Here is a 19,838-nt window from a genome sequence, read left to right on the forward strand (position 1 = left end):
CAAAAATCATCTTACTCTTCTTTAGATTTATCACTCCATTCATGTTAGTGGCCCAATTTATTCCTAGTAATGCAGGATAGGGATTGTTGTCATCAAAAATCTCTATCACTTTGAAATCTTCTAGTGCTCTCACTCCTTCGATGTCTACTGTAATTCCCTACAATCTTCCCATAGATAGGATCTTCTGCCGGTTCACCATTCGCAAATGGATAGGAGACCATTGCAGCACAAGCCTGTCCATGTGCTCCTATGTATGCTTTGGTAGCACATTCATGTCTGATCCTAGATCCAAAATCACTTGATCCATCTCATATTCCCCGATCTGCGTGGTCAATCTCATCTCCCTTCTTGTTCGCGTCATGTGCTTCCCGAGCTTCCAGACTACGCGCGGTTCTCCTAACGTGGTCCCAACACATCTAGTTATGAGTTCTTGCAACCCCTTCATAGCCTTGCTATCGCGGAGCAGCTTCATGCATGTCTCTAAGAATGTAGTGAACATTGATGGGTCCATTTCCAGTTCCAATCTGTCTTTACTTCCTGAAGTGGAGGCATACACGAAGCTCCTCTTAGCTTCCGTGAATATCTCTTTAGCATGCTCCAAATCAAATTTAGGTTCCTTCTTTGGAGTCTTATGAACCTAGGTACTTTCTTTGGGATGCTTGCCCTTGTCATCCCCCATCGCAAAACTGCTTCAGAGCATGATATTTACATCATGTTCTTCCTCCCGCGGCTCAGATTTCATTATTTGCAGGTTCTGAGTTGGGGGAGGTTGGAGTGCTCCTTTATGGCATAGCCTCACTATCAGTGTTGGACAGTCCTCTCTCTCATGATCGAACAATGTACAATACAAGCATGATGGTCGCATTGGATTCGTACAGTCGTAGGCATAATGTCCTGGCCCTCCACAATTGTAACATATCAGTTGGCCACGACCTCTTCCTGGTCCCATTCCTCCATGGCCTCATCCTCACCACTGAAATCCAGTGTGCACCATTACTTTGTTTTTATCAAGGGCCCATGTTTCAGCCTAAACTCTGTAGGCAGGATTCTGATCCATCAATAGTTCATAACTTCTACAGGTGCACTCATCATGGCCTACTACCCTGTAGAAATTGCAGGAAATCTACTGGGAATTTTTCATATACTTTTGTAGTAGATGGCAGTTATCTGTAGCATGCTTCCCTCCTATCTGACAAATTTCACACCACAATGCAGGTGCCGCACTTGATCCTACTTGTGCCTCTGGTCTCAATGGCATTGGTCCTCCTCCTGCAAGGTAATTCTTGAACACGGGCATTGGTCCTTTTCATGCCCCTGGCCCTTGCATTTTATGCACCATACCTCATCACCCACTTCTGGACAAACCATCCTGTCTTATTTCAAACTCTGCATCTCAAGGCACAAGTCTTTTAGCTGTGCGTGAATCTACTAGACTCCCAGGTTTGGATCTTGTATCAGAGTCTTGTGCAATCTCATCGTGACCTCCAAAGCTTCAACTTGAGTTGTTAGACTTTGTTTCACAAACATGTTCCATAAATGTGGTGTTAATGATGCTACAAACCATTCGCGATGTTGCCCATCTGTTAGTGTCATGTTCACTTCACGAATTGTGCACTTCAATATTTGATTCATTTCACACAGGGTTTCGCCTGGTAGCATTGTGATTTCCTTGAATCTAATGATTGACTGTGCCTCCGATTTTGGTCTACTAAATTCTTTGTTTAGCACAACTTAGATGTTCGCTATCACCGCATTCGGATTGTCATTGGAATGCTTAATGTACTAGGTCAGTGCACAATCCTACAAAGCGTTGACCAACATTGCCTTCTTTATATTGTGTTTGTGACACCCTGTGCTTCCCATACCACTTTTACCATGAACCAAAGGTGGTCCAGATCTTCATTCCCTACTCCCTTGAACATTGGTAGATTTATTGCGTTGGCCATGCTGCTTTGCGGTGGTGGCGGAGGTGGTATGGGTGAAGTCAGGGGTGAAGATGGCGAAACTAGTGGTGGTGTGGGTGGGGATGGTATGCGTGAAATTATCTACTTTATCAGATTGATTACACTTCTTGGTGAGACCTTTGCGAGTTCTTCTTTGCCTCCCCGTGGAGGTGAAATTAAGGGGCTAGTTTCTAGTTTTGTGCTACCTTCATTTCTATAGATCCTCCCACTCTGTGTAGCCCTAAACATCAATCTATTCACACAACCCACTTTCCACACAATAACATTTTAATCCAGGTGTTCAAAGATTTAACATACTTACCTTGCAGTCCCTTGAGGAAGTGTCGTTCTGCCTCGATATAGCTAATTGAAGTATCTACCGCAAATTCGATGATGAATCCTCTAATGATTCGATCCATCCAGTGATCAACAGTGCATGTGATCCTATCTTTCGATGCTTCCAGGCTTCGCACCAAATCTAGAGTCCACACAATAGTTTTGTCGAGTTTACACCTTCCTTTGCTATCTGCTAGCTTCACTATCCACTCATACAACTCAGTGGGGAAGGATGCAAAGAAAATTTCATGCATCTCTGTATACAAGTAGAAATCTAACCACTCTTCATTTGATAATCACGGATTCCTATTTTCCTGTGCCGTGAACTCATGAATCTTTCTATCCAACCACTCCTCAATTCCTTTCTTTATTGGATTCTAGTGGTATGACATCAGACATCTTTATGCAGATCTCGTTCCCCACAATGGAAGCATTTGTTGTCTTTTTGGGGCCTGACCAAGGTTCAAATTTAGTTAGCCAAAAAAATCCCAGTACTATTAGTCCTTTTGGAAACAGCTCGCGGAGCGCGGACTGAGGTCTCACCCAAATTAGTATGGAAGGGTGCTAGAACTAGGTTTTCACACCCTAGATATGTCTGATTGGTTCGACTGGTCGGCAGTTTCTCCTTGCGCGTAGGTTGCTTCTTGCACCTTCCTGTTCCTCGTAACCTGATACACTGCCTTCGTGCAGCCCTATCCAAGGGTTGTGCAACGTTTTTCACTATTTCCCAAGACCTTGCTTATATTGCAATTTTATTTAATTATCTTTGGCTACTAGAGTGCTTTGAGTTATACTTAAGAACATAAAACATTCATACAGGTGCACGCAGTAAATAAACAACATATTTGCAAGTTATACCAATCATGCATTAACCCAAGAACAGATACATAGAATTATAACCAAACTTCTCTTTATTGACTCTTTCCATGGTTATAGACTTGACTGACCCTGTGCACTTAGCTGCAGGGGTCTGCACACTCAGTTGCGGACTATTAGGCCTCTGCACACTCAACTACAGAGCCTTCTCCTACTCTACAACCTAAAGACACACTTCACACTGTGACTCAATGACTTAGACTTCTCATGCTCTTCCTTTATTTCCTATTCTGTCTATTTTCTTTACACTTAGAGCCTCGCTCTATTTATACAATCCCATGGTCCATGGACCATGGGTAGGTCTATCTAGCAAACATTACATTACAAAGCTAGGGTGGACAACCCTGTGACTCTAACATACTTTCACACCCCGTGCCCACAAGTCACGGAGCTTTACAACAAGATTCAGTCAAAACTTGGCTTTCAGCCCCAAAACATGCCTTGGGGGGATTCCATGCCCAACAAGGTAGATCTGGTTATAGGGCTTTTCACATAGGTGATAGGAGACTTAGGGGAGGTTTTTGCTGAGGATCCTTCTTCTTGAGTTTTTATAAGAGGATCCATCTTCTCCTACTATTTAGGTGAGTCCTCAATAACAAATGGAACCATGGTTGGAGTTTGGGCTTTTCCCTACCTTATCCTTGTACTTTTTCTTGTTCTAAAGTATAAGGAGGTTTTCCTCTGTATTTTGCATTTTTGTTTGATAGGGGTGATAAGGGCAGTGAGCGTAGCTACTGCCTCTTTCTCAGTGGGTTTTGGAGACACCTTTGATGACTTCTCCTCGTCTTCTACCTCTTCTTTTCCATTGCCCTTTTCACCTTTGTCTTCACCCTCTTCTTCTCCCTCTAGATCCTCATCTTGTTTATTGGTGTCCTCCTTGACATCTTCCTTTGTTTCTTCATCACCTTCTTCCTCTTTCTCTTCCTCTTCATCCTCATTTATCTCCTCTTCATCCCTCTCTACTTCTTCTCCATCTGTTTCAGTCTCTTCTTCATCCTTTTCACTCACAGTAGGGCTAATATCATATGTGAGGGCTTTGATATCCTCATCTGTATGCATGTCTCTGAAAATTACCCATTGGATAGGAATTCTAAGGTTTTGGAGGGCATCTTCTATGATAATTCTAATCAACCCATGGTGGGCTAACTATTGGTAGTTTCCTTCCTGCACCTTTATGCTTGAACCTATCAGTGATTGTAGAAGGAAGTATGGCATGCTGAGAATATGGTGAGGACTTGTTTCTACTGCAAACCTCAATTCTTCAAGAAGCTTAAAGTGATATCCATAAATCACACTAGACCTACCTTCACATGATATGTATTTTATAAGGTGGTAGCTTACCTCATTCTAGGGGTATGTTAGGCTTGTTCTCCTTACTCCATTCTTGTCTTCAATGAGGTCCTCTCCCTCTAAAAAGAATTTCTTTTTGGTAGTTTGGCTATCCCCCTTCTCTTCCTTTCTCCAAGGCACTCATAGGGGAAGTGTGGTAATTTTTCTTATCAGTTTAGGGGTGAGCTCTATAGAGAGGCATCTCACCACCATAGTGGCATGGGTTCTTGTCAGTGTAATTAGGGAGAGAGAAAAATTTTAGGCTACCTCATCATCATACCCCCTTAATTTCTCAAAATACCCCATCCAATTATGCCTTGTGAAGATTTCTAGCACAGGAGGGTGTTGGTGAATCCTCACAGTGTTGATGGGATCCCTTCTATTAAACCCCACAATCATTTTCTTTGGTGAATTTTGAGGAGCAAATATGTATGATACAAATTTTAATGAAGGAGAAAATGGGATTGAAATACTTGTGGAACTATTCCCTTACAAAACTATCAAATTCAATCAAGTTAGGAGACTTTTCTGCTCCTTTCACTTGGAAAAATGGAAGGAAATGTAGAGCCTACCTCCTCATGGTGCTTGTTGTAGCCAACCCCTATGTTTCCTTCTCTGAAACTGCTCTCTACCAATCCTGTAGACTTCCTGACTGTATCCTGTAGGATTCCTGTGTGATCATGTAGGATTTCTTATGTGATCCTCTAGGAAGTCCTACGTAGGAGAAAAATGAAATTTTTCTCTTTTATAGGTTTCTTGGGTACAAGAGTGACTTTTCTAGAGTGAGCCTCGAGAGGATGAATGCATGAGTGCATGAGGATCAATGTTTATTTCCTCTTATGGTCGAGTTGAGTGAGGTGGTGTCCTGGAAGCTGAGGTACGATTTTTTCAATTTTTAGACCGTAGGTCCCCACTACCACATCATCATTCCCCTCTCCTTGTAATCAACTCCCACTAAGGGCATCCATAATCTCAACTGCTTCTGACCTCATTCTCATTTCCTTTGACTTGACTATTGCCACATGTGAGGGGACTAACTATTTTTTCCTCACTGACTAAATGAAGGTGGCCAAGTTAACTGGCCACCTTTCACTTATAAACCAACTCATCCACAATCTTTACATCTTTTGATTACATTATGCAAATGAGAGAGTGAATTGAGATACTTACCTATGGTGATAATACCTAGCTGCAGTTTGTTGAGGACATGAGGTGCTTGTTGTGTGTTGGTTGCATGTTATCTCTCCCTCCTTTTATATATATATATCTTGCCCTTTTGATGATTTCCTTGATATGAATGTACCTAGTGTTGAAGATGATTTTGTTGCTACTACTCTAGAGCTTCTTCTACCCTTCGATCTCCATGCTTGAAGCTCACTGTAACTCATGATTTTTACTTTGTGGGATAGGTTGCTACAGGATTTCTTACAGGATGTCGTGTAGCTTCTTCTCCCTAATTATTTTTAATCATTTCCCCTGTTGGGACTTGATGATCATGACATGGATAAAGAGGAGGTCTAGGGGTGTGAATAATGAGAAATACATTCAGGTGTTGTTTCCCTCTACTCTCTGTTTCATCTTTTATCTGTGTTTTATCTTGAAGGCTGTGAATTTTTTTTAAAACTAATTATTTGTTATGATGGATGCAGGGGTGATCAAGGTGGAGAGAGGTACGGTAATGGAATTGCGATGTAGGGTTTTTTTATTTTTTGACATGGGAAGTTCATTTCCTTGCCCTAGGGTTGCTCACTTTAGGATTCTGAAGCCACTATAATTCCTACAGGATCATCCTGTAGGTTTTCAGGGGAACCTATAGGTTTATAGGGAATCTTATAGAAAACAAAATATCCTTACAAACTAAGGCAAATGAGTGAAAAAATGAAAGGAATGGTCCAATGATGAAGGATAATGAATGGAGAAATAAACATATGAGTGGAATAGGCCCATTTTGATTCTCCTTTGCTCTTTGATCATCCTCCTGCTGACCTGCAAAGAATTTTTCATGATTTTTATTTTCTCTCTTTTTTTTTTTGAAAACAACTAGTCTGCCTCCAAGAGGTTTCTAGTCTAGCTGCTTGCCCTAGGCATCTCAAGAGAGGTTTTCACCCAGATATATTTTTATTTATATTTTTTTTTTTACACCATTGGTCCACCCCGAGAGGTTTTCAACCTAATAGTGGGACTCAGGTGCCTCATAGAGGTTTTCACCTGAGTCTCCTTATTTTTCCTTTTTCTTTCTCAGTGACTTGATGAGGCAAGAGCTAAGACTTGCTCCACCACCATCACGTTTTTATTGATACCATCAATGAACTCTTGCTTTGACAATGGCCTCTTGTAAACTTTCAATTTGTGCCCATTAACAGTTAAAGGAATGGCCTTTCCATCTATGGTTCTGATCTGCATTGAACTATTATCAACACATCTCTCTATAACATAAGGTCCTAACCATCTTGTCCTTAACTTGTCCTTAAAGTCTTTATATCTGGAATCATATAACAAGGCCCAATCACCTTCTTGAAATTGCTTATCTTTGATGTTGTTATCATGACATATATTCCTTTGAATTTGAGTTACTTATGTGTGTAGGAGGGCCTACATTATAAACTCATCTAAACCATTCAACTGGAGCAATCTCTCCTTTTGTGCATTGTCGAGATCTAGATCTAGTTGGGCTACCATCCTCAATGTATGATACTCAAACTCAATGGAAAGCAGGGCCTTTTTCCTGTAGGCCAGCTCATAGGATGTGAATCCAGTGTTGGTCTTCCAGGAGTTATTATAGGCCCAGGTGGCCTCAAATAGTCTATCTACCCAATCTTTGCTACTTCTATTAACCACTTTTGTCAAGATGCCCTCCTATGCTTTGTTGGTCACCTCCACTTGCCCAGTAACTTGTGGGTGATAGGGAGTGTAGGTTCTATGCTTGATGTTATGCTAGCTTAACAAGTCTTCAATCATGTTGGAGGTAAGTTGGCTACTCACCTAAGGGTTCCTCCAGTTCACAACCACCAAAGAAGAGGGAAGGTTGGTTGTTTGAAGCAGTGGGGTATTTTGCAACAATTTCCCCGAGTTATCCCTATTCCTATGAGGCATGAAAAAAATGTTTTTGTTTTGTTTTTCTATTTTTTTCAAACTTTGAAAGTAATTGCAAAATTGAAATTGCAGACTGGATGAAAACTACTGACTAAATGAAAAATTAATTGTTTGATTCAAATCTTACTTGCACAATGGAAAGGAGAGAAAAGAATGCAGCATGGAAAAGGAAGCAATCTAAATTACTTTTGCAGCAATGAAACTAATAGAAAAATATCATAAACAAGAAATGGAATAAAGAAAGAAGTAAAGAAGTAATCACATATTACTTAGACACCTCCCCGCCAACGATGCCAAAAAGTGATGAGCACCAGTATTGAAGAAAGAATGCTACAACTCCTAGAGCTACCATCTTTACTTTATCAACCCAGGTCTTGTACAAACTTGAAGGTGACAATTTTGTATACACAAGTAAAAGTGATGGTTCTGACTTTTTTCACCGTTCAACTGGTGAGAGACCACTAGGGTGTTCAAGATAGACTTCTATGGATTTAGAAGAAGCTTGATTACTAATGAGAGAAAGAGAAATCTACTCTAGGAGAAATCTTGTCTACTGCAATAAGGAAAATAACTCAAATCCTATGCTAAAAACACACCATTCCCTAACTAACTACTGAGAAACTATTATTTACAAGAATGCCAAGCTAACATGTATGAAATGCTACTATATAAAGTATGAAAGTTCAAAATATCAAACATCACTACTGTGCATGTAAAGGACTTAAATAAATTTGTTTTTTCCTTTTATTCTTTTTATGGAAAATCAAGGGTAAACCCTAATCTATTTTGGTGATGTGGCAGGTGGCTTAGGGATGCTAGTGGATGGTTAAGAGGTTTGGTAGACCCTCAAGTACCCTTGTGTGGCTTCCTAGAGGTTTTTCCTCAATTCAACCTCAAAAAAGGCCACTACAGGAAAACCTACAGGATGTCCTAAAAACCTACAGGATTCCCTGTTTTTCTATAGGATATAGTCGAGAGAAAAATTATGAGTGCTAGAGGTGATGGAAGTCTTAGGGAAGGTGGTTGGTAGGTGGAATGGAGTGAGAAAATGCCTAGGGTTAGTCTAAACTCAAACCCAAGGTTAGGAGATGGTTGGATTTTCTCAACGTGCTTGGAGGAGTTTCTATGTAAAATGATGAAATAGGTGAAGGTCTTGGTCAAAGCAATGAATGATTATGGTTGGATGAAGTTTGAAGGTTATTGATTGCTATGGGATCTCTATATACTTCTGAAACACCTACTCTGCATCAAACATTGATATTTTCCAAAAAAAATCTTGTAAACAAGAAGAATTCAAATAAACTAGACAAACAGAGTTTAATGAGCTAGTTGTCTACTTCATGCATGAGGAAAATTGCAGAATAAAATGGAATCATTGATGAGATATGTAAGACTGAAGATGGAAGAGATTGTAATTAAATCCTATACTTGCAAACTGATCAAATGCTGGTTCAAGTAATAGAACTCTAAATTCTATGAGAAAATAGAAATCTATCTTTTTGGGGTTGCATAGGGGTCCTTTCCTCAAATCATGATCCCTGAAGGAAGAAGTGAGTCCAAGAAACCTACTGACAGATTTGTGATGATTCTTCCCTTCTAACCTATTGCTGAAGTAATGAACAAATGGAAGCAAACTAATAAACAAATTAATCAAATCTACACTACCTACAATGAAATACTTCTAAGGACAATTTAATCATGAATCTATGAAACTAAACTAAGCATATAGATACAAGAAGAGGAGACTTTTCTTCTAGGGTTGGGCCCTAACCAAAGAGCTTCAACCCTCTAAGTTGACTCAACACTAGATCATGAAAAATCTCATTCTCATTATCAAAATAGAAAATTACATAGCAATGTCTTCCACAAGTCTGGAGCTCAAAAATAACTAGTGTTTTTATAGCAACAATTCGAATCCTAATGAGGCTTTAGGCCTCTTTATTTATACAACTAAAGTCCCCATTGAATTCCTTAAATTTGGGGAGGCTTGGCTCCCAAACTTGAGATGAACTAACTCTTTGACTATCAATTTCTTAGTTGCCTTTCGATCTTCATGACTTGGCTGCTTGTACTTCGAGTTGGTGTGATTAATGGAGGAATATTTGAATGAGGGAGGATTAAATGAGGAACATTTACCTCCTACAATCTCTCTCCCTTGTCCCATTAGAGTTTCAAACCCTAATATTGCCAAAATTCCTCGATTTTCTCTTTCAAACCTGAATTCAATGCATTTTAGTTCACTAGGCATAATATCACACTTTAACTCATCTCATCAAACAAAATATAATCAAAACATGTAATAAATTGTGAGAAGAGTTGATTTGACTAAGCTAGGAGGTGACTTAAGGTCCATATAGTTACCCAATGATGAGGCTCATTAGTCTCTTTTTCTCCTGCTAGGGTGTTTGAAACATTTCTCTTTGATAATATTATTGTAGATGGGAACATCCTTAATAGCTTGGAGGAGGGGTATTTTAACACACATATTCTTTAATTATCCCAAGCATTTAGTCTCTTTTGGGGTGTGCTAGTTAGGATGGATCAATCTCTCAGGAAAAAGAGGTGGATTTAATTTAGGGATACTCTCTTCCTTTTCCTCTTCAAGTTCTTCAGATGGAGATGGAGGTTGGTTATCTGGAAGCACTCTTCCAAACCTAAGGTTGATTTCTTGAACATCCATAGCATAGACAAGGTAATATTTCTCTCCACTGCAGACCTATTGTGCTTTCTTGTTATTCGAGTTCGAATTGGGTTAAGTAGGCATTTCAGGTTGCTTGGTTGGAGCATGATGAGTGAATTTTGGTTGAGATGGAGGTGGAGGCAGTAAAGTAGGAGGTTGTTTGAGTTGTGGCCTCCACCCTTGTGATGGGTTATTCCATTAAGGATGTTAAGTATCATATGGCTGAAATCGTTGATTGATAGGTTGGGGAGGATATTGCAGAGCATAAGGCCAAGAGGAGGTGTGGACCATGATGGATGAGTGGAAGAGTACTAGGGTGGAAAGGGTGCATTTTGGGTGGGATGGTAATAAGAGTAAGATGCATCTTGCATGCCTTATTGGTATGTCCAATGTCCTTAAGGCCTCTTTGATTTATAAAGCAGAGCTACTCAGCCCCACCTTCTTCCCCTTGGTATACAACTTTTAAACTAGGAAAAGAAGGACATTTTTCTATGGCATGGTTTTCCTCACAGACTGAGCAAACCTCTATGACATTTAATGGGCATTCATTTCTGGGGTGCCTTCTAGTGCATTTAGGGCAAAAAATAGCTAGGGCCCTCTCTGCTTCCTCTTGTCTCCTCTTGATATGCATGGTATCCATTTGCAAGGAAAATTTATGCAAAATTTCAATTTAAAGTCCTCCAACATGTTCTCAATCTCATTCTTTATGGATGTTGTGGAAGGAGAGGAAATAACCAAAGCTTGACTAGCCCTACCCTTCTTCCTAGTAGCTCTATAGAGGTTTTTGAACATTGTTTTGATGTCATCATAGGATTACTGTTAGATTTCTCCCCCAGAAAGTATGTTGGGGGTTTCTAGCATTTCCTCCCTGATCCCTCAAAAAATAACTAGCTTCATTGATTCAAGATCAAGGGTGCATCTAGCCCTCTTATAACTGAGTTGAAATCTCTCCTCATAGTATTCTATAGATTCATCACATCGAAGAATCTAAATAGTTGTGCTTTGGTTTCTTTGGACCATCAATAGTCCCTATACTTGTTATTAAAGACTTGTTTCATTTGAGCCCAGGTAGTGATGCCATCCCCAGGTAGACCCATAAACCAGCGCAAGGCTACATCCTTAAGGGTAGATGGGAATAACTTCAACTTCTAGTCATTAGAGGCATAGACATAGGTCCTACAGACAACAATGAATTTAAACATAAAAGTATCAATATCCTTAGACGTTAAGCCATGGAAGTGTGGAAGGGAAGTAGGGCTTATATTCTTCATTCTAGCCTCTCCATTAGTCTCTCTAATAAGGAAAACCTCATTATTCATGTTTTCAACCATGGTTTGGGTAGGTGAAATGGGTTCCTCTTCTTCCCCAATAAGTTCTTCAAAGATATCAGGTTGTTCACCTAAAGGATCTTATAACTCCCCTGTAGTCAGAGAGGGAAGTTGACACACATCGAAGAAGATTGAAGGATGATTTTTTGAGGGATTGGGGGCATTTGGTAAGAATTTTCCTTAAGTATCTCTATTCCTACGAGGCATGAAAGAATTTTTTTCTTCTTTTATGTGATTTTCAAAACTAAATTCAAAATAGAAAAATAATGCTTAAGTAGAAATAATATATGCCTAGGCACCTCCCTGGAAATAGTGCCAAAAAGTGGTGAGCCCTGGTATTGCACCAAAAGTGTTGCAAATCCCAAAGGTCTCCTCAACTCTATTTATCAACCCGGGGTTCATGCAAACTTTGATGTGATAGTGCCATATACACAGTAGATGGGATTCTACTCATGCCACCCTTAACTAGGACATTTGATCAATAGTGCTCTAAGACCATTCTTTCTACTGAATTAGAAGGAAATTGACTACTGAAGGTGCAATTCAGAAGCTAGCTCTAATGAAAAAAAGGAAAATTCTTTTTAAACCTCAACTTGTATATGTTATTAACTTGTAAATGCTACTGAATAAATTCATGAAAGAAAACAAGAGCTACACTACTTGCAGAAAATAAACTACACTATTTTTCGATCAACTATCTAGCTACCAAATGTACTTGTAAATAGGAAACTACCCTATCAAATCATAACTCAATATTTCATGCATCATCTATATAGTTCACACTTGCATATAAATCAATGTTCTATTTGTGCTAAATTTGTGATAAAGAAACTAATGTTATTCTATCTTGCAGTGAAGGAAAAGGATAGTTGGAATGGCCCAGGTGTTGCCCTTGATCATTGAGTCAAAGCTAGGAGTCAACCTACTCCTAAACTAAGTCAAACTTGCATCATAGGTCAAAACAGGGGGTAAAACAGGTTGCTACATGCATGCTACAGGAATGCTACACGAAGCTGCTATAGGAAGGCCTATAATGCTACAAGAAGGTTGTCGAAAAGGTTAGGAAGGTAGGAATGATGAGATCAAGGGATGGAAAGGTGGATGGAGGTTGTGGTGTATGGATGAAAGGTGGCCAACACTGCTAGCCAAGCTCAACACCTCAAGAAGGCTTGTTTTTTCTAAGAGGGCTACTCAGGGTGACCTAAGGGAATGAGCTCAAGAATAGAATTTTGGGATTCCTCAAAGAGGGTGAAGAAGTCCTTGATGGAGATGGTGAAATACCCCTTTCGTGCAAATCTAAACAACCTTGCAACATCACATGAATATAATCTTTTATCATTGACAAAATAAAACAACCAATCCTAGAAAATATGAGTTGAATTTAAATACCATATAATGTATTCCAAAAACTCTGATCTAGTCACAAATAAACTTCTAATATACAACAAATAGATGCAAAACAACTAGACTAACATAGACCTTCTTCCAAGAAATCATAAACATAGAATTTTTGGGTTGTAATTGTATATTCTTCCATTCATGCTCCCAGGGGAGAGATAAGATAGAGGTTGCAATCACAATATTTTTGAGGGGTTATGTCTAACGAAATGAAGAAAACTAATGAAAATTCTAAGATAAAAATAAATAACAATACATAAGACGGAACTAAGCCACTAGGGTTTGGCCCAAACCCAAGATATCCAGCCCTCTAGAACTAACTTAGTGATGGATCAATAAGAAATTTCTTATTATCATTGCATCAATGTCAAATACATCACATAACCAATGAAAAATAATAGTATCAAGTGCTTGAGCTCAATAACTTCTTATCTAAAAAAAAGGTTCGAATCCTAATGAGCTCTTTGGCACGTTTATTTGTACATGAGGGTAGCTACTAACAGCTCCGTAGAAAATAGGAATTTTTGTCTCCCAAACCTCGAGAAGGATGGATCTGGATCTTCTTTAACTTCACTTTCTTGGTTGCCAATGATCTCATCCTGATTGGCTGCTAATGACCTCGAGTTGATGAGAGAGAGCGTGGTGATTTTGGCTGGTTAAGGGAGTTAAGTAGGTGGAATACCTCCTAGAATATCTCCTTGTTGTCTACGTCAATCTTCTGCATTGAAATCATCTCAAAATTGCTCTATTTCCTACATTTAAACCATATTAGGCCACATGACATATAAAAACATCTTTTACCCCTCTCACTAAGCATAATATAACAAAAATTGTAAATAAATTTGAGAAATAGATAATTCTAAAGCTATAGGATGGCATTACGACCCTTATGATGTACCTATTGATGAGCCCCATCAGTAATTATCAAAACTCTTTAGCAACCTAGTTGTCATCAAGGCTATAAGTACATGCATGTTCATTGCCTATGATTGTTTGTCTACTCCATCCTTAACATTAGGGTTTATGAAATTTTTCTTTCCTTCATTTTGCAAATAAGTTTTTGGCATTTCTTCTCCTTTCATGTTTGTATAAGTTAAAGGGATTATGTCTTTAATAAGGTGTCAAAGTTATACTTATGTGCACCTTTTGTATGCCCAGGGTTTGGACAAGTCTGCAACATGATCAGAAGGCTTACTGTCACTAGAAATGGTTATTATGGGGAAGCTTATATTGTGTTATAAAGGCTATAAAATGAACCAAGGTTCATTCTACCCTTTCCTTGAATAATTATACCATTAGTGTGTGCTTCTTCTTATCTTTCCTTGCACCTAACATTGACATGCATCCTCTCTTGAACTTACCCTAGTGAAAACACCCTAATACTTGTTAAATTCTTGCTTCAAATGAAAAAATATAATATATTGTGATGGAACCTCTCGATAACGTGCAATCATAGTGTTCCAATATAGTCTCCAATGCACTATAACACAACTTGTGTTATATCGTGTCTCCTTTTACCACTTCATCACGCACATAAGGAAACATTGATTTTAGTGAATTTTGCAATGTTGATATAACCTTTCAAAATATCATCATATCACTTGTGATATGGCCTCATCGCATGTCTTATATATAATTAATTTTATTTCTTTCCAACTATCCATCACTTTTCATTTATCCACTTTGTGACACATAATGCATTATTCCCCACAATGCATTGCAGTGTTTATAAATCTCTTTTGATCATACATTTTGCACAAACATTCATAGTTGAATTCATTGTTCGAAATCCCTATTGGATCTCACTTTCGATTATAATGGCACATCCCACTTGACCCTTAAGACTGGCGAACAGAGAAGTATTTTCTCCAAATCACAAATAACACCCTGACACACCACAGATATATTATATGATCTCTACCCTTGAAGTCGCAATTCACATTCTCAACCTGTAGTGGTAACCTCACTAGCCATTGATTTTGTTATTTATGAACTTCCCTATGCACACTTAGTCACAAATCACATTTTCCCCATGTAATGACTTGTCTTTGTACTCTAAGGTTGTGACTTGCAACCTCACTGAGTCCAACACGTATGATAAATATAGCACACAACAATAATATATGACCTCCCATTTAGATAACCTATGCAATTGCGACCACTATTTGATTCTTCATAATTGGAAGTGATGATTATGAATAACATGTGAGTGGCACCAACCTCAAAATAGTCGCAACAAGAATTTGATCATGAATAAATATAAAAAGGTATTAGCTAGGACTTCATTCAAGATTCTCCTTTAATACCCTTATATAGTTGAAGTGATCTGGATTGCAACAAATTACAGAGATAACCTTATACACAAAGATGCAGCGGAAATAATACTTCATTTCATTAATGGAAAATACTGAAATATGCTTACAACCAGAAACGGAAATAAACCAGCTAGGGCGATGGTAGCTTATCTCTGAGAAGAGATGTGGTGGCGACATGCCTCTGAACTGTCTTAAAATGAGGCTCGAAGGCCTATTTATTGTTGAGAAACAATGGAAAACCCTTAACATTCCAAAACCTAACCCTAGGAGATGAAACGCCAAACTGTGGGCCCCGTTTGGGTAAATTGGTACATCAACTTCCCGAGGTCGTAACTTTGGCAAATGATCTCCATTTGACGTGTACAATAGCTCGTTAGAAAGATCTATCCGAGCACTACCACTTTGGGAAGGGAAACATCGGTCCATGGACCCATGTTACCCCCAGATTTCCCAAAAAATGTCGTTTAGGGCCTCAAAACGACTCCAGAAGTTCAGGACCCGAAAAACTGCTAAAAATAGTAAGTTGTGCTACAATTAAAGAAACTGAAAATGCTGAGAGAAACAATGGTGGGGGTCTAGGTGGACTTGGCAGATGGCCACCAATATCAACCTGGATCATTCCTCCCCCATTAGGACGCAATGGTCCCCATTGTGTTGAGCTCCTCCATGAGATGAGGAAACTTTTGCTGAACTTGTTCCCTGGTGAGCCACTTGCCCTGCTGAAGGAATTGGCCTGCTTTGACAACTCGATATAGTTGGATATTCTGTTGGCGAGTGTTCTTTATCTGTGTGTCCATGATCCGATCAGTTGCAGCTTGTTCCATGCAATCTGGATTTAATTTTGTGGGTTTGAGCTGTTCTGCAATGTCAGATGTGTCTAGCAATGGTGGAAAGTATGGCCGAAGGCGGTCCACATTGAACACTGGGTGCAGGCCAAGGAATGGGGGAATGCTGAGCTCAAATGCATTGTCTCCCATAGCCTTAGTGTTATAGACATTTTTGTGCCTTACAGCTATAAGCATGAAATGTCCATAATTCAAGGGATCCAAAGTCCCGTGAAGGATACCTGCGCTGAAGTTCAGTTTCTCTGTGCTGAGGGTGCGCTGATCAGCCTTTGCCTTGTGCAGCTGTGGTTCCCTGCTTCCTTTTGCTCAGTTTTATCTCTGTTTTTTGCAGCCTGTTATCAGTCAGTGTACCTATCTGAAACCCCTTTTCTTTTCCTCAATTCTGCCTCAGTTGTATAAAGAAACTATATTTTTTCTTTGTGTATTTGTTACATCATTTGCAGTTTCCCATTACGAAAGTAAACTAGTCATACTGTCGCCCTTAGATCTAGACCCGTTGTAAGTGTCGTTTTGATCTTAGGAGTGAGTTTGTTTGCTGTTCACAGTTGATTAAGCTTTTACTTTTGTCGTTTGGTTTGAGTTTATGCATTTCTAGTGTCTAAACAAGTAAATCATAAAGTGGCGTAATCGTCTTTTTGATTTCGAAAAAGGAACTTGTTTATGTTTTCACTTGAAATCAAATTCAAATTTGTACAATAGCTTTCTTTTTAGGCATCAATATTAAGAAAGCGAAAACAAATAAATGCATATGTGCATTTGCATTTTGATAGTTTGCATGCTTTGATTTAGGAAAAGTGCATTTACAGTGTGCTCTATGCTCTTTGAGAAAAGTTTGTGTCTTCCTTTCCCCTTGTAGCTAGGATTTTCATTGTTGAAAAGATATAAAAGCTTGCTTATCATCTTTAGGCTGCATTTAGGAATTGTATCATACATCTCGTGGTGATCCAAAAAGGCAAACTTCTAAGAAAGATCAACCTAAAATAAATTTAATGAACTTAACAATGCTTTGTAACTTAACGCACAACATAGAGGTCTAGGCTAGAGACGTGTTCCGGCGTCGTAAAACCTGGTGACTGTCGATCTCGCTGATGGTTGGGTGATTCCTCCTGAGAGACGATAGCGCCAGTACGGATTGTGCTCCCACGTACCATCGAGTATATATTGGGAGACCCCTATAGGCATAAAACCTTTATCCTTAGGAAGCCATGTCGGCCGCCCTACTGATCGCAATGCACTGAACACAACATTCAGGAAGATTGACCGCCCGTACGTTAAAAAGTATTCTGTGGTTTTGCGAAAAGTTTGGCACACCCTCTACCTAGAACTCCAGAGTAGTTCCTTTTGGCCTTTTTCAGACTCTTAATGGAAAAAGTCCATCTGAGCATTTGTCACTTCGGGCTCGTTAAAACATCGAAGGCGACTAGAGTCATCTTTAGCTTTTTCTTGACTCTTTAAAATTGAAAAAGAAAGTTGTGTCTAAGCGTCGTTAAAATTTATTTTAAACGGAACAATCACCCTTTTTCCTGCGTTGATCTTTAGGTTGAGAAAATGGAGCCCACCAACCAAGGAATTCCCCTTGGTGGAAATCCTAGTCCCTTCTCCTCTTGGGGAGATGTTGGTGCACCCCATATGGCCACATTGTCGCTTCCAGGATTGACAATTGGCTTGCCGGTCTGGCTCTTCTCAACCAATGTTGTTCAGAACACCACTATTCCTGAACAGTCAAATCAACAGTTAGACCAGTCCAGAGTTACCCACCAGCCTTCTACTTCCTCTAATTCTTCCTCTCCTCCTTCCTCTTCGCTTGACGGAACTGGTAAAACAAAAAACCAAGTTCCTAAGGAGAAGAAGGAAAAGAAAAAGAAAGAGAAGAAGAAGAATGAGCCAAAAGTGACTGGGGGCAAACAAGTGTCGTCTGACAAAATCCACACACAGCACTGACTAGGCCTAAATCGCCATGTGTCATATGCAAGGGAGACCATTTCCACAGAGATTGTCCCTGCATCCCTCGGATACTAAGGGACTGGTCTCCCCATTTGCACAACCCGGTGGCATCAACCTCTGATAGCCATGTTGAATGCATACCGTCAACTAGCAAAAGTGAAGTCCTTGGACAAAAAGGGAGAGCTAGATCCCCCTGTAGACTGTGCGAAGGCAATCATGCCATCCACCGTTGTCCCTTCTTAGACAAAGCGAAAAGAGTTTTGGATGATCGTCCGGTTTCATCGTTACGACTTCCTCCTGGATATAAAAAACTCTTTTCGAGTCCTTTGTTAGTTGAAAATCCAGCTGGCCCGCTCAAGTGGTCAGCTGAAGCGCCGGTCATTGAAAATGAACCAGCTGAATCCATACCCGACGAAAGTCAAAAGGTCGAGGCGGCAGTTGACCCGGTCTTGCCTTCAGAGGTTTTGTCTTCGAATGATACAGTCACTGAAGAGGATAAGGATGACACCATCCAAATTCTCTTCATCAACATAGACTCCGACGAGCACGAGGGCAATCCCCCCATTCCTTTATCGCAGGAAGGAAGTTCATCAGAACAATACCCGGCCGTCTACTCGGTCCCACCACCAAGCAACCTAGTTGTCTCCTTCGACTGGAACCAACTAGGCAGACCCCGTTTTCCAGCAAGCATACCATTCAGAATTATTGTCCAAATATACAGAATGATCATGGCTGGCACCATCATTGATGAGGGGGCATCTATGAGTATCCTTTCCTCTATTGCTTGGAAAGCGCTTGGTTCGCTAGCGCTTTTGCCTGAAATAAGAAATATGACAGGCTTTGATAAAGGAACCAGTCGACCTTTAGGGATCCTCCCCAATGTGCCTATCACACTGAAAGGGAAGACCGTTCAAATGAACGTGATGGTCGTTCAAGGACCCTTCGATTATAACCTACTCCTTGGACGAGACTATATATATTGCATGGGAGCCATTGTCTCCTCACTCTTTAGAGTAATGTGTTTTCTGCACGAAGGAAGAGTGGTCAAGCTCGTGGACCAACTTTCATTTCCCAGATCACGCATCGCAAATAGTCATATACCTTCCCTAAATGGTCTCTTCAAGCAAGAAATGTCTCAACCCATGGTCCGTCCTCCCGATGAGCGCGAGTAATTCGGAAGGATATGACTGGAACCCAGGGGGCATGCGTCCTGGTCTGCTTCGGCAGAAAAACTTTGGGTATAGAGTAAGTTTCCGTGGGAGAATATGACTAGTCTGTACCCTGTCCGTCTTGGAAGAGGGGTTATTCTAGAATAAGATTCTTTTGTCAAAGTTATGTGTTTGGCGCTCGTTGTCACTCACCTTTGTCTATCTCGGTAGACATCACCGAGGAAATGTTTTGTTTGCTGCGCAAATGAGACAATCTTTGGTAACCTGGAAGAGGTAGGCCTTTCCTGGTAGAACAAATGTTTTATCTGCAAATTGAGGGGTAACCTTGAAATCATACTTTATACCTGGGGGCATGCAAACCTTTTGGAGTGCAAGAAAGGGGCGGCTATTTATTTTTTAAATTTTTAGGTCCTCCCTTTAAACCTGTAGGTCTAACCCTTTAAACTCGTAGGATTAGTCGTTTCCGAACTTGCATAACGAAAGGATGCGGGGCATAGCTTTGGTAAGGCACAAGCTCCATAAAAAATGGAATCTTACATGAGACATTCTTATCATATGACTGGATAATCGAGCAATTTTAGC

Source organism: Pinus tabuliformis, chromosome X (genome assembly GCF_031772625.1).
Source record: "Pinus tabuliformis cultivar Carrire ecotype Pingquan chromosome X, CPIR1, whole genome shotgun sequence".
In the NCBI taxonomy this organism is placed as follows: Eukaryota; Viridiplantae; Streptophyta; class Pinopsida; order Pinales; family Pinaceae; genus Pinus; species Pinus tabuliformis.